Source organism: Gambusia affinis, linkage group LG16 (genome assembly GCF_019740435.1).
Source record: "Gambusia affinis linkage group LG16, SWU_Gaff_1.0, whole genome shotgun sequence".
Classification (NCBI taxonomy): Eukaryota; Metazoa; Chordata; class Actinopteri; order Cyprinodontiformes; family Poeciliidae; genus Gambusia; species Gambusia affinis.
This window is the reverse complement of record NC_057883.1, coordinates 8960958-8970348: the sequence shown is the minus strand read 5'-3', so window position 1 is coordinate 8970348 and position 9391 is coordinate 8960958. Positions and strand designations below refer to the sequence as shown.

Genomic DNA, 9391 nt, shown 5'->3' with positions numbered 1-9391 from the left:
TTCTCAACAGCTTTTGGACTTTGACTGGGCCATTCTCACAATAAACTTCCCGCATCTTCCCACCACGTCTGACCAGTTTCCCTCTCCCACATCATCGCGTCATGAAGCTGCCAGCCGGATTTGCCTGCCGGCATCTCGGATGCGTCTGAGATTAAAATACACACGGATTCTTTTTGCAGGAGACAGCTGTCAAATAAAAATGCAATTTATTTGAAAAAGACCAAAAAAAGAACACAAAGCAAACATGCTGAAACCCAAGTATCCTTTTAGTGTGCGACATGACAAAGTGAAATGGATACAAATACTGTTGCTAGGCACCAAATATTTCTGCCTGGGTGTGGGCACGCAAGTGTTTGACCCTCTTGTCCTCTTGCCTATATGTGTGATGTTACATTTTTGGCATCTGTTGCTTTCAGCAGAAGCTCCTGTTCAGGTGCCTGGTCTTCAGAGCGGGTTCTCACATGCTTGCTCTCGCAGTTCATCCATACTGGCGTCCGGGGTGCCGAGTGACGCACCCTGTTCCTTTTTGTCAGGGATATATCAGCACTTTCACAGCCTTTTTTTTATTTTTTTATCCCACCCGTTCCTTTCTGTTCCTGGTGAACTTGACTTGTGAGTTTCACTTGAGATATAATCTGTTTTGTTGGCTCTGTTCCTCACTTTACATGTCTATTAATTTCTATGAATCACTGCCCGCTTACATGTGCTTTTAGGCCTCGATTTTTACGGAACGTGACAAAGATGAGGCACGCCTGCGAGCTGAAGGCGATTTAAAAATGCGGAATTCAAATGTAATTTACATTTTATGCAGCGTGTTTCTCTAGACACCTGCATCATAAAGGAGGATTTCCATATTGCGACCTTTCACCATGACAATGCTACTTACTGTTTTAACTGGACGTTCGATTCTAAGAATTCATGTAGGTATAGGCCAACTACCTATGTAGGAAATACACAAAAATCTTACTCAACAATCCTAAAAAAAAACAACAACATGGTAGCTGCAACATAAAAGGACAGTTAGATTGATTATTTCTTCCTTCAGTTTTGAGTTGTGTGATGATATTTATCACTTTTCATTCTCCTGTGCCACAAATATTGTTCGGCACAAAGCATTCCTTTTATAAGCAAAAGAATTGCAGCGGTAAAGACGGATGGTTTCAAGACCAAGAATGAATAACTGAAACTCGAAATGGGGCACTGTTAGTGTTTTTTTTGTCAGAAAACACAAAACAGCTCATCAAGATTCGAGGTCAAATTCATGTAAGTCATTTAGAAACATGAGGTTTTGTTTCAGCTGGCCACAGGAGAGGCTAAATTACCACAACAACGGCTGATTGTGCATCTGCTCTCGCACAACCAGCCTCAGATTGATGAGCTCGATTGGTGTCAGGTGCGCCAACTGCAATCAGAGCCGCCTCGCCCTCACACACTGGATCAGCTGCACTGAGTGAACGAGGGGGGGGGGGGGAAAAATCTACACAGAAGACCAAACAAACAACCCAGATTCGTGACAGTTTAATCGCTTTTTCTGTTTACAGAATCACTGCAATCGAAGTTATTTTCACTGCAGCAAGAAAGTCCTGGCTGGATCTCTTTCTGCAGCTTCACATGCTCTTCCTTTTGCCTGTGTCTAAAACTAAAACATGTATGTTAGGTTAAGTGCTCTCTCTAAATTTCCCTCAGGAGTGAGTGTGTGCAAGGTTGCCTGTCCTTTGTGCTTTTGTGTTGCTCTGTGACAGTAAGGGGAAAACAAAATGAATAGCAGAATGATGACAACATAGGCAGAGATCATTTTACTCCAATCCTAATCCGACATTTTTACTCATTAAAGTTCTTCCATGTTTCTTGTTGTAAATTGTTGTTGATGTGGATTCATCCTTGGACTTGTAGTGATGCAGAAAAAGTACTTCCTAGTAGACACTCGAAGGAAGAAAACTGACAGATATTTGGAGCTATTCATGACAGTCATTGGATGTTTTTAAAAAAAAAAAAGTTTTTATTATTTTGCTCTTGTTCAAATAGTTCAAAAGTTTTTCCAATTATGGGCGGCTGGCTTCACTATGTGGCATGATCCGTCTCTAATAGGGGAGGATTTCCCCCCCCCTCCTGACTGATACCTTTCCCCTCAAATCGTTTTGCTCTTTTGTAAGCTATCAGTAAACTATGACTTCAGCTACATGATGCTGATGAAAAAATACCAAGAAAATCGTACAAGTTGAACTTTATTTTAGCTTAATCAGATTCATAAGAATTAACGGCAGGTGTAAAATGATTAAACGACAAAGCTGTAGTACGAGAGTGAATATTTATGGAACCACTTCATTGCAGTCGTGCACGTTTTAATATGTTTGTCAGTTTTCTTCCTTTCATAAACTGGTTTGTTTTGCACATGATTCACACATGATAAAAGCAACAAACGATGAAGCAAACGCCTTGAGTTTTAACAGAGGGTATGTACACCTTAAGGTCCCAAGAAAGGCCGCTGAGACATTGAGGTCTCTGAGATGTTTTTCGTTCTTTCACTGCTTGGCTGACATCTTCTTTGGTTGTCTTCCTGTAAAGTTCGGCAGACTCTATCTCTGATTAACTCAGAGTTTTTATTTTTAACCTGTGGGAAGCACGCACACAGAAACCGTCACAAGAATAGGCCCCTTCCACACACACGCACACACACGCCCACACACCTACACACACACACACACACAAACTCTCGACGTGACCGTTTGTGCCACGTGATGTGGACCTTGTGACGGTTGATGTTGTTACTGGAGACACATTCCTATGGGGCTTAAAGGGGGATCTTAGGTGTGAGTCTGTTCATAAAAACAACAACAAAAAAACCCCCACCTCAGTGGGTCATACTCTCATTCATCTGTAACTTCACACCGTCTGCCACACAACCACAGACCCCCGGTCTCAGACCCGTTCCCCCTCATCCTCCTCCCAGGTCATCGGCTAAAACTGGGTATGTTTCGGTCGAGTGGAGCCTGCAGCCTCACTCTCTCTTCAAACAGAGTTTGGAGACGTGGACAGGCAATGCAGAATAGAGACACACATGACGAGTCAGAGAAGGGTCAGATCGCGGGTATTTCTGTCACTTCCTGTCAGCAAAACAGAGAATTCCTAAAAAAATAAAATAAAATAAAATAAAAGCATGTCATAGAAGAGGATTCTTGGCTGGAGGCCTTGGTTGACGTGTCACTCATTGCTTTTCTTGTCTACATTAACAGTGAAAACCAGCCTGCCATCAGAATCTGTAGTCAGTGGAGAAGCTGACCACCTGGTCTCCATAGAAACACCAGTTTTAAGCACACAAGTATTGCAATCCTCCCAATTAATTGTGCAGTGTAGCTACATTTGATTCCTTGAGTGAACAGCATATTTCAATTTACTGGCCTATTACAAAAACCTCAGCCATGAATCTCACTCAAAATAAATCTGTTAGATTGTTTTTCAGTAATGACTACGTCCTCATAGGCTACCGCTTCACCCAAATTATTCATAGCATAGGAACTACTCATTACAGCTCATGCCCTGTAATAAGAAGATGTTTGCTGCTGATTTGGTGGAAAGCTGTCTATATTCTGTTTCAGATGCGCTTTAGCAGTCTGACACTTTTAATCTAATTACAAAAGTACGATTAGATTAAAGGTGTGACAGTAATGATCCAGAGTTTTATTTCTGCCAAAACTTTGCCCTGCTGAGGACATTGTTTGTTTCTGCAAATATAATTAGTGCCGTTTGGACAAAAATACGTTGAACAATTCAACAGTTCAGTTAAGAGATCACATTTTAATAGGTTTGAGTACTTTAGCGTCAAAACATGGGTAAAAAGAACATTTGCATAAATGTCATATCGTGCTTGTGTTTTCATGTTGCATTTAAAACATTTCTGTTTAGGGTTGGAAGGATGATCCAACTATGTTAGTAATTTTGAGTTGGATTCACAAGGTGGTACGCATTGTGGATTGTCTCTTTGGTCAAAACTATACAGGCTTACAAAATTGATATTTGGATAAACATCCCATAACATGATGCAAAGGAGCAACATGATTTTTGTAGCCATCAGAAGACTTCTGGTATTCTGTCTGAAAGTTTGACCATTGTTCTTATCTTAAACAGCAGGCATGATTTGAAATGTTGGTTTCTCTTCCCTTGAATCCTAATAAAACATAATCTGGAAATTTCGGAAGGGGTTAGTTTTCTTTTTTTAACCATCTGAGTTTAACAATCCAGTCGATTTGTGTTGCACGATGCCAGATATGAGAAAGAAGTGTGGTTTTTTTCGACAATGTAGCCTATGTACAGTTCAGCCCATAATTAAAATTTGGGACATGTTTTGCCGTCTAGGGACTTTTAATCAACATTAATAGGATTGTATGTGAAGGATGTTGCATAAGTATAATTGAAAACGCAACAAACTGTAATTCTATCTATCTATCTATCTATCTATCTATCTATCTATCTATCTATCTATCTATCTATCTATCTATCTATCTATCTATCTATCTATCTATCTATCTATCTATCTATCTATCTATCTATCTATCTATCTATCGATCTATCGATCTATCGCATATTTTATGCAGCTACAGTGTGAATGTAGCACTTAGAGCATCGCAAACGATTTGTAAACGTAAAAAGACCGACCGGACCGTCAGTCTCTTGAAGCCCCCGCCCCGCCGGTCTGTTGACGGGAACTCCCCCCTAAGTTCTCCGGTTCTCTTCTCACTGCTCATTCTCTCCATGAGCTGTCACACACACACACGCACACGCACACACACACACACCCATACACACACACGCGCGCGCGCGCGCGTAGCGACGCGTACACACACGGAGCTCCTGTGTGTTGGAGCAAACCTCTGCTCCGTCTAGTCTCTCGGCTGCCGAGCCGCAGCTGGTTTGATTCTGCGGGCAGCGCGGAGCCTCGTCGTGACAAGAGTTTTGGGGGAATCGGCTGAAGGAGGAGTGAGCAGCGGAGAAGGAAGGTAAGACGATGGTGTCAGAGTGAGTGCTTCCTCTGCTCTCTGTTTAAGGAAACTTGCTTGCTTCCCTCGCTGTGTTGTGCCCTGTAGGAACATCAGTTAGGCTGTATGTGTGAAATTCCCAGGATGAATTGGGGTTTTTTGTTTGTTTTATTGACACATTTGGGTCCTCGCGCGCTGAGCGGTATGTACACATACCGCGGGCGCTCGTGCCCTCTCACATCACTGGGGAACCTCCAGTTGTGTGAAAGGAAGTTGAGATATCTTACGCCAAGACTCCTGTAGCGAGGCACCTGAAGGGCTCTCACAAGTGGCATAGTTCTAGTCAATTTGCTCAAAGCTTAAGAGGGAAACTAACTTAATTTTGGATAGGAAAATCAGCTTAGATGCAGTTTTTACATTATTTTTTTCTGTATATGTCCAGAAAATTGGTTGAACATGGGTCAGTTACCGGTATTAATCGCAACATAAAAAAAAAAACAAAAATCATATTTGTGGTTTTATAACCACAGATATTCTATCATGCTACTTCCTGCAGTTTAAAGTCCTTTTCATGCATTCCCAGAGACAGTGTTGGTATGAACGGGAGTTTTGTCCTTTGAGTAATACAGGGTTAACCCTACTTCATTTCTCCCTGCACACTGCTGATCAGCTGGCTGACACAAGCCTACTACAGTTATACAAGAAAGTAGGCTTGGGCTGGTATGAGATTATCATGGTGTGATAACTTTGAGGAAAATAATTCACATCTCAGTACAATCTCCTTTTTCTCAAAAACGTCCTAAGAAGTTGGAATTTCAATCTGAAAAGTTGACTGTGCGCACATAAAAATGTGGTGAATGTGGCCAATATTATTTGCTTGCACTTATGTTGGTTTATCTCTTTAAACCAGACACGCTTAGTGTAGTAAACATGTTGCCATCGTTTTAAATTAGAAAAGTAACAGAAATGTGCTGTTGTCAGGTTGCATTGCTAACAACGGTTAGCCACCACAGCAGTTAACAGATCCCACTGTTTTCTGACTTGCATTTACAATGCTCCCCTCTCAGGTGTGAAGTCATTCCCAGCTGCAAACTCTAATTTTGGAGATTATTATCCCTTTTTGTTGTTCTTTCCTTTCCACACAGGTGTAACTAGGTGGCTATGTTGTTGGATTGCTAGCCTGCAGCCGTATGCCTGACAGGCCACTTAGTGTGAATATCAAACTGTAATGTGTTAATTTAGTATTATGGTTGTTTAATTAGAAGTCAGATTTCAAAAGCTCTGTGGTTGCATTGATAAATACATTTTGAATGTTTGCAGCAGTCTTTTGAGTTAACGGATATGAAAAAAGCTTTACCAGAGACAAATATAAATATTCAAAAACCAAGCAGAAATCAGAAGATTTTCTGCTGTTTTGAATAATGCTGCGCGTGCAGTGCTGTAATGCAACTCATTTGGCTCCTATGTGTCCTTCAGCCCTCCAATAAGGTGAGCGTTTGTGTGTGTGCACACACACATTCACAGGTGTAAGTGTGCCTGCTGTTTGGCGATATCCTGTCAGGTCCCAGAAGGTGGGGGTCAGTCACAGGGTCTCCCCTCTGGAATTCTCCTAGAATAGATGTGACGCACGCACGCAATGAGAGAGACCTGTTGTCCTTTTTCAAACTTTGATTATCTATTCATCAGCGCTGATTCAAAAACTCAATGGCTTAAACAGAAAAGCCTGTTTTTCATTATGTGACCAATTGTTAAATAATTTTTTTCAGCCTTTTTATTCTATTATGCTCACATTCTACAACATGCGTCCAACCACCACTCTTGACAAGGCAATTCAGTATTAACAAATATTAACAAATGTTTGTCTTAACAAATATAAATACGAATAGAGTTAAGAACAGAATTTAACTCTATTCTTGCTAAAGGGAAATGGGTCAGAAGACGGAGACAATTCACTTGTGCTTTATTGTTTTGTCAAGGTGATAGATGCTTGAATAAGTGTGTGTGTGTGTTTGTGTGTCAGTGACTGAAAGAGAAGGAATTAGAAGAACTCGCCTGCTGAAACTTGAGCCTGTTTGGACACACTGACTTTTGCAGGGCCACAAAGAGTGTGTTCTTCATGTACTTTGAGGAATCTGGAAGCTTCTATGTGTATCTGCAAGCCTGTGTGTCACATTAGACATCTTCTTTCATCTGACATGGATACCCACAGATGTTCTTGTGATTGTTTTTGCCTTATTGTTGACATGATGCATAGTTAAGTTAGTGACGGTCTTCCTGAAAGACCCCACAGGTTGTTGTTTCTTGCAGGAAATTACAACTTGCACTTTGAAAGACTGTGCAGCTTGCAGTGGTTGTGGAACAAAAGCGTCATGTAAAATATAAACCCCCCCCCAAAAAAAAAACAACAAAACAAAACAAAAAAACAAGCAGGGTTATAACAGGATTAAATGTATGGTTTATGTATATAAATAAAATATTAGATGTAATATCTGTATCTGTTTTAGTGGTGTTATTCCTGAATATAAACAGGAAGCAACAGAGTAATTGCAATGGCATTTCATTGTCTTAATAGCCCTTTCACCAAGGAAACCAAAAAAAAAAGTATTTGTTATTGCAATGGCAAAAAAAGAAAATCAATAACAAAAAACATGTTTAAGCCCAACACCTAACTTTTTTAAAATTTTTATCCTTCTTACCCTGGTTTCTAGGGGTTTAAAGTTTTATTTACAAGCAGTTTGGCAAAGTACTAAAGCATAAGTTAATTTAATTTTCGATTGTGTGACAACAAATGTTCTCATAAAAATAACACATCAAAACAACTATTTCAATTGTACTCCCAATACTTGCATCTTAAGAAATACCAAATACTTTGAGGCATTTTGTTAGCAAACCCAACATGGTAATTTAGTTATTGCAGTACCTATTTCTGCCTGTTGAGGCAGCAGTTTACCGGAAGTGCCAATTATGATTAAGAATGTGAAGTTCCAACCTTCTATGTACTACATTGGGATGTAGAGATGAACCGTTTTCTAGCTTTGGGGCCAATTTCCGATCTCTGATTTTATTAAGCTTTGACCTGCTGACACCAGTGCAGCCTTATTGCCCTATGTATTGTCAACAAGTACAGAGGACAGAGGGTACTTATTAACCCTCTGTTATGATGTTTGCTTCCATTTAGAATTTGCTGCAAGTAACCTTACTGCTATTCATGTCTAAATTCTTGATTTCTAGTTAAGTAAATAAACAAGATGCAAAACAAATCTATTAAAAGGCACAAATCCTGACCTGCAAATACATGTGCATGTTGGCTTGATGTTGTGAAAAAGTGTTGCTTTGTATAGATTTCTTCTGCTTTATTTTTATTTTTTATTTTTGCCACACTCAATGTTTCAGATCTTCAAGCATGTTTAATTATCAGACGAAAATAATGATTTACGCTGACCTAGCGTAAAAATGTCATTGCTTCCTAAGCTGTTTGGGCCGTTCTTAAGTGGCAACAAATGCCATCGGGCTTCTGTAATAAAAGACAAAGGAAATGTATTAATTCAGCCACAGTGGAAAGGATCTCCAACTTGTTTAAGGTTGCATCTTAATTGGATTACAGAAAGGAATTTGACTGGGCCACTATCCATCAGATTATTGTCCTGCGGTATCAGCCAAGTTCATACCTAGGTAATGTAATAAAGTGCTGGTTGGGCATTCTCCCTGAGGATTTCTTAGTAAAGAGCAAAATTCATGGTTTCTATTAATTACAAGACTTTGTCAAGGTCCCGGAGCAGCAAAATCTCCCCAGACCATCACATTGTTATTTTTGGCTTTTTTTTAGTTTATCTCTTGTGTTAGTTCATCTGTGCTCATTGTTTGTGCTTCAGATTTTTTCTATTATTTATTTATTTTTTTTAAGATTAGGGTTTCTTTCTGTTCTATTTTATATCAGGTTCAAGTTTTTTTCTCCTTTTCTTTCTCTTTGCTTTGTTGATTCGTCACCTTAGCTTGCTATTCTGCTCGCCTTCCCAGCTGTTTCTCATTTACCAATTTACCTCTGGATGCTCCCTTTCCCAGCAGCATCCACTCACCAGTGATTAGAACTTCTGGTTGCTTTGTCACTTCCACCACTTCAGCACTAAAGCTCTTCAGATTCCACTAATCCTCACTTTTTCCTCCATTTATTCCTCCACTCCTCTCTTGTGTCCTCCAGAAGTTTGTTTACACGTCCCGTTTCCAGGTCGTGTCGTCAGCGTTGTACTTTTTTGCCCCCTTCATTAAATATGTGTTCCACTACCATCGCGAGTTGTTGTCTGCACTTTTGGGCAACATCATCATTTGAACCCTGCATTTCCTTTGATGACCTGAAACATTTCAGTGTGACAAGCAGGAAAAGAACAGAAGAATTTCAGAAGGGATAAATACTTTTGCAT

General features: G+C 40.0%; 1 protein-coding gene across 2 annotated transcripts in view; it reads left to right on the top strand.

Moving 5' to 3' along the window:
• The first annotated feature begins 4735 nt into the window (after positions 1-4735).
• The window catches only part of ppp2r3a (protein phosphatase 2, regulatory subunit B'', alpha), a 67469-nt gene continuing 62813 nt past the window's right edge, over positions 4736-9391 (top strand). The window contains exon 1 of one of the 2 annotated variants that reach the window (XM_044142983.1): positions 4736-4994. The gene's annotated coding sequence lies outside the window, so the exon portion shown is untranslated. Of the gene's footprint in view, positions 4995-8602; positions 8646-9391 lie in introns of those variants that run through there. The other variant, XM_044142984.1, reaches the window with a different exon arrangement.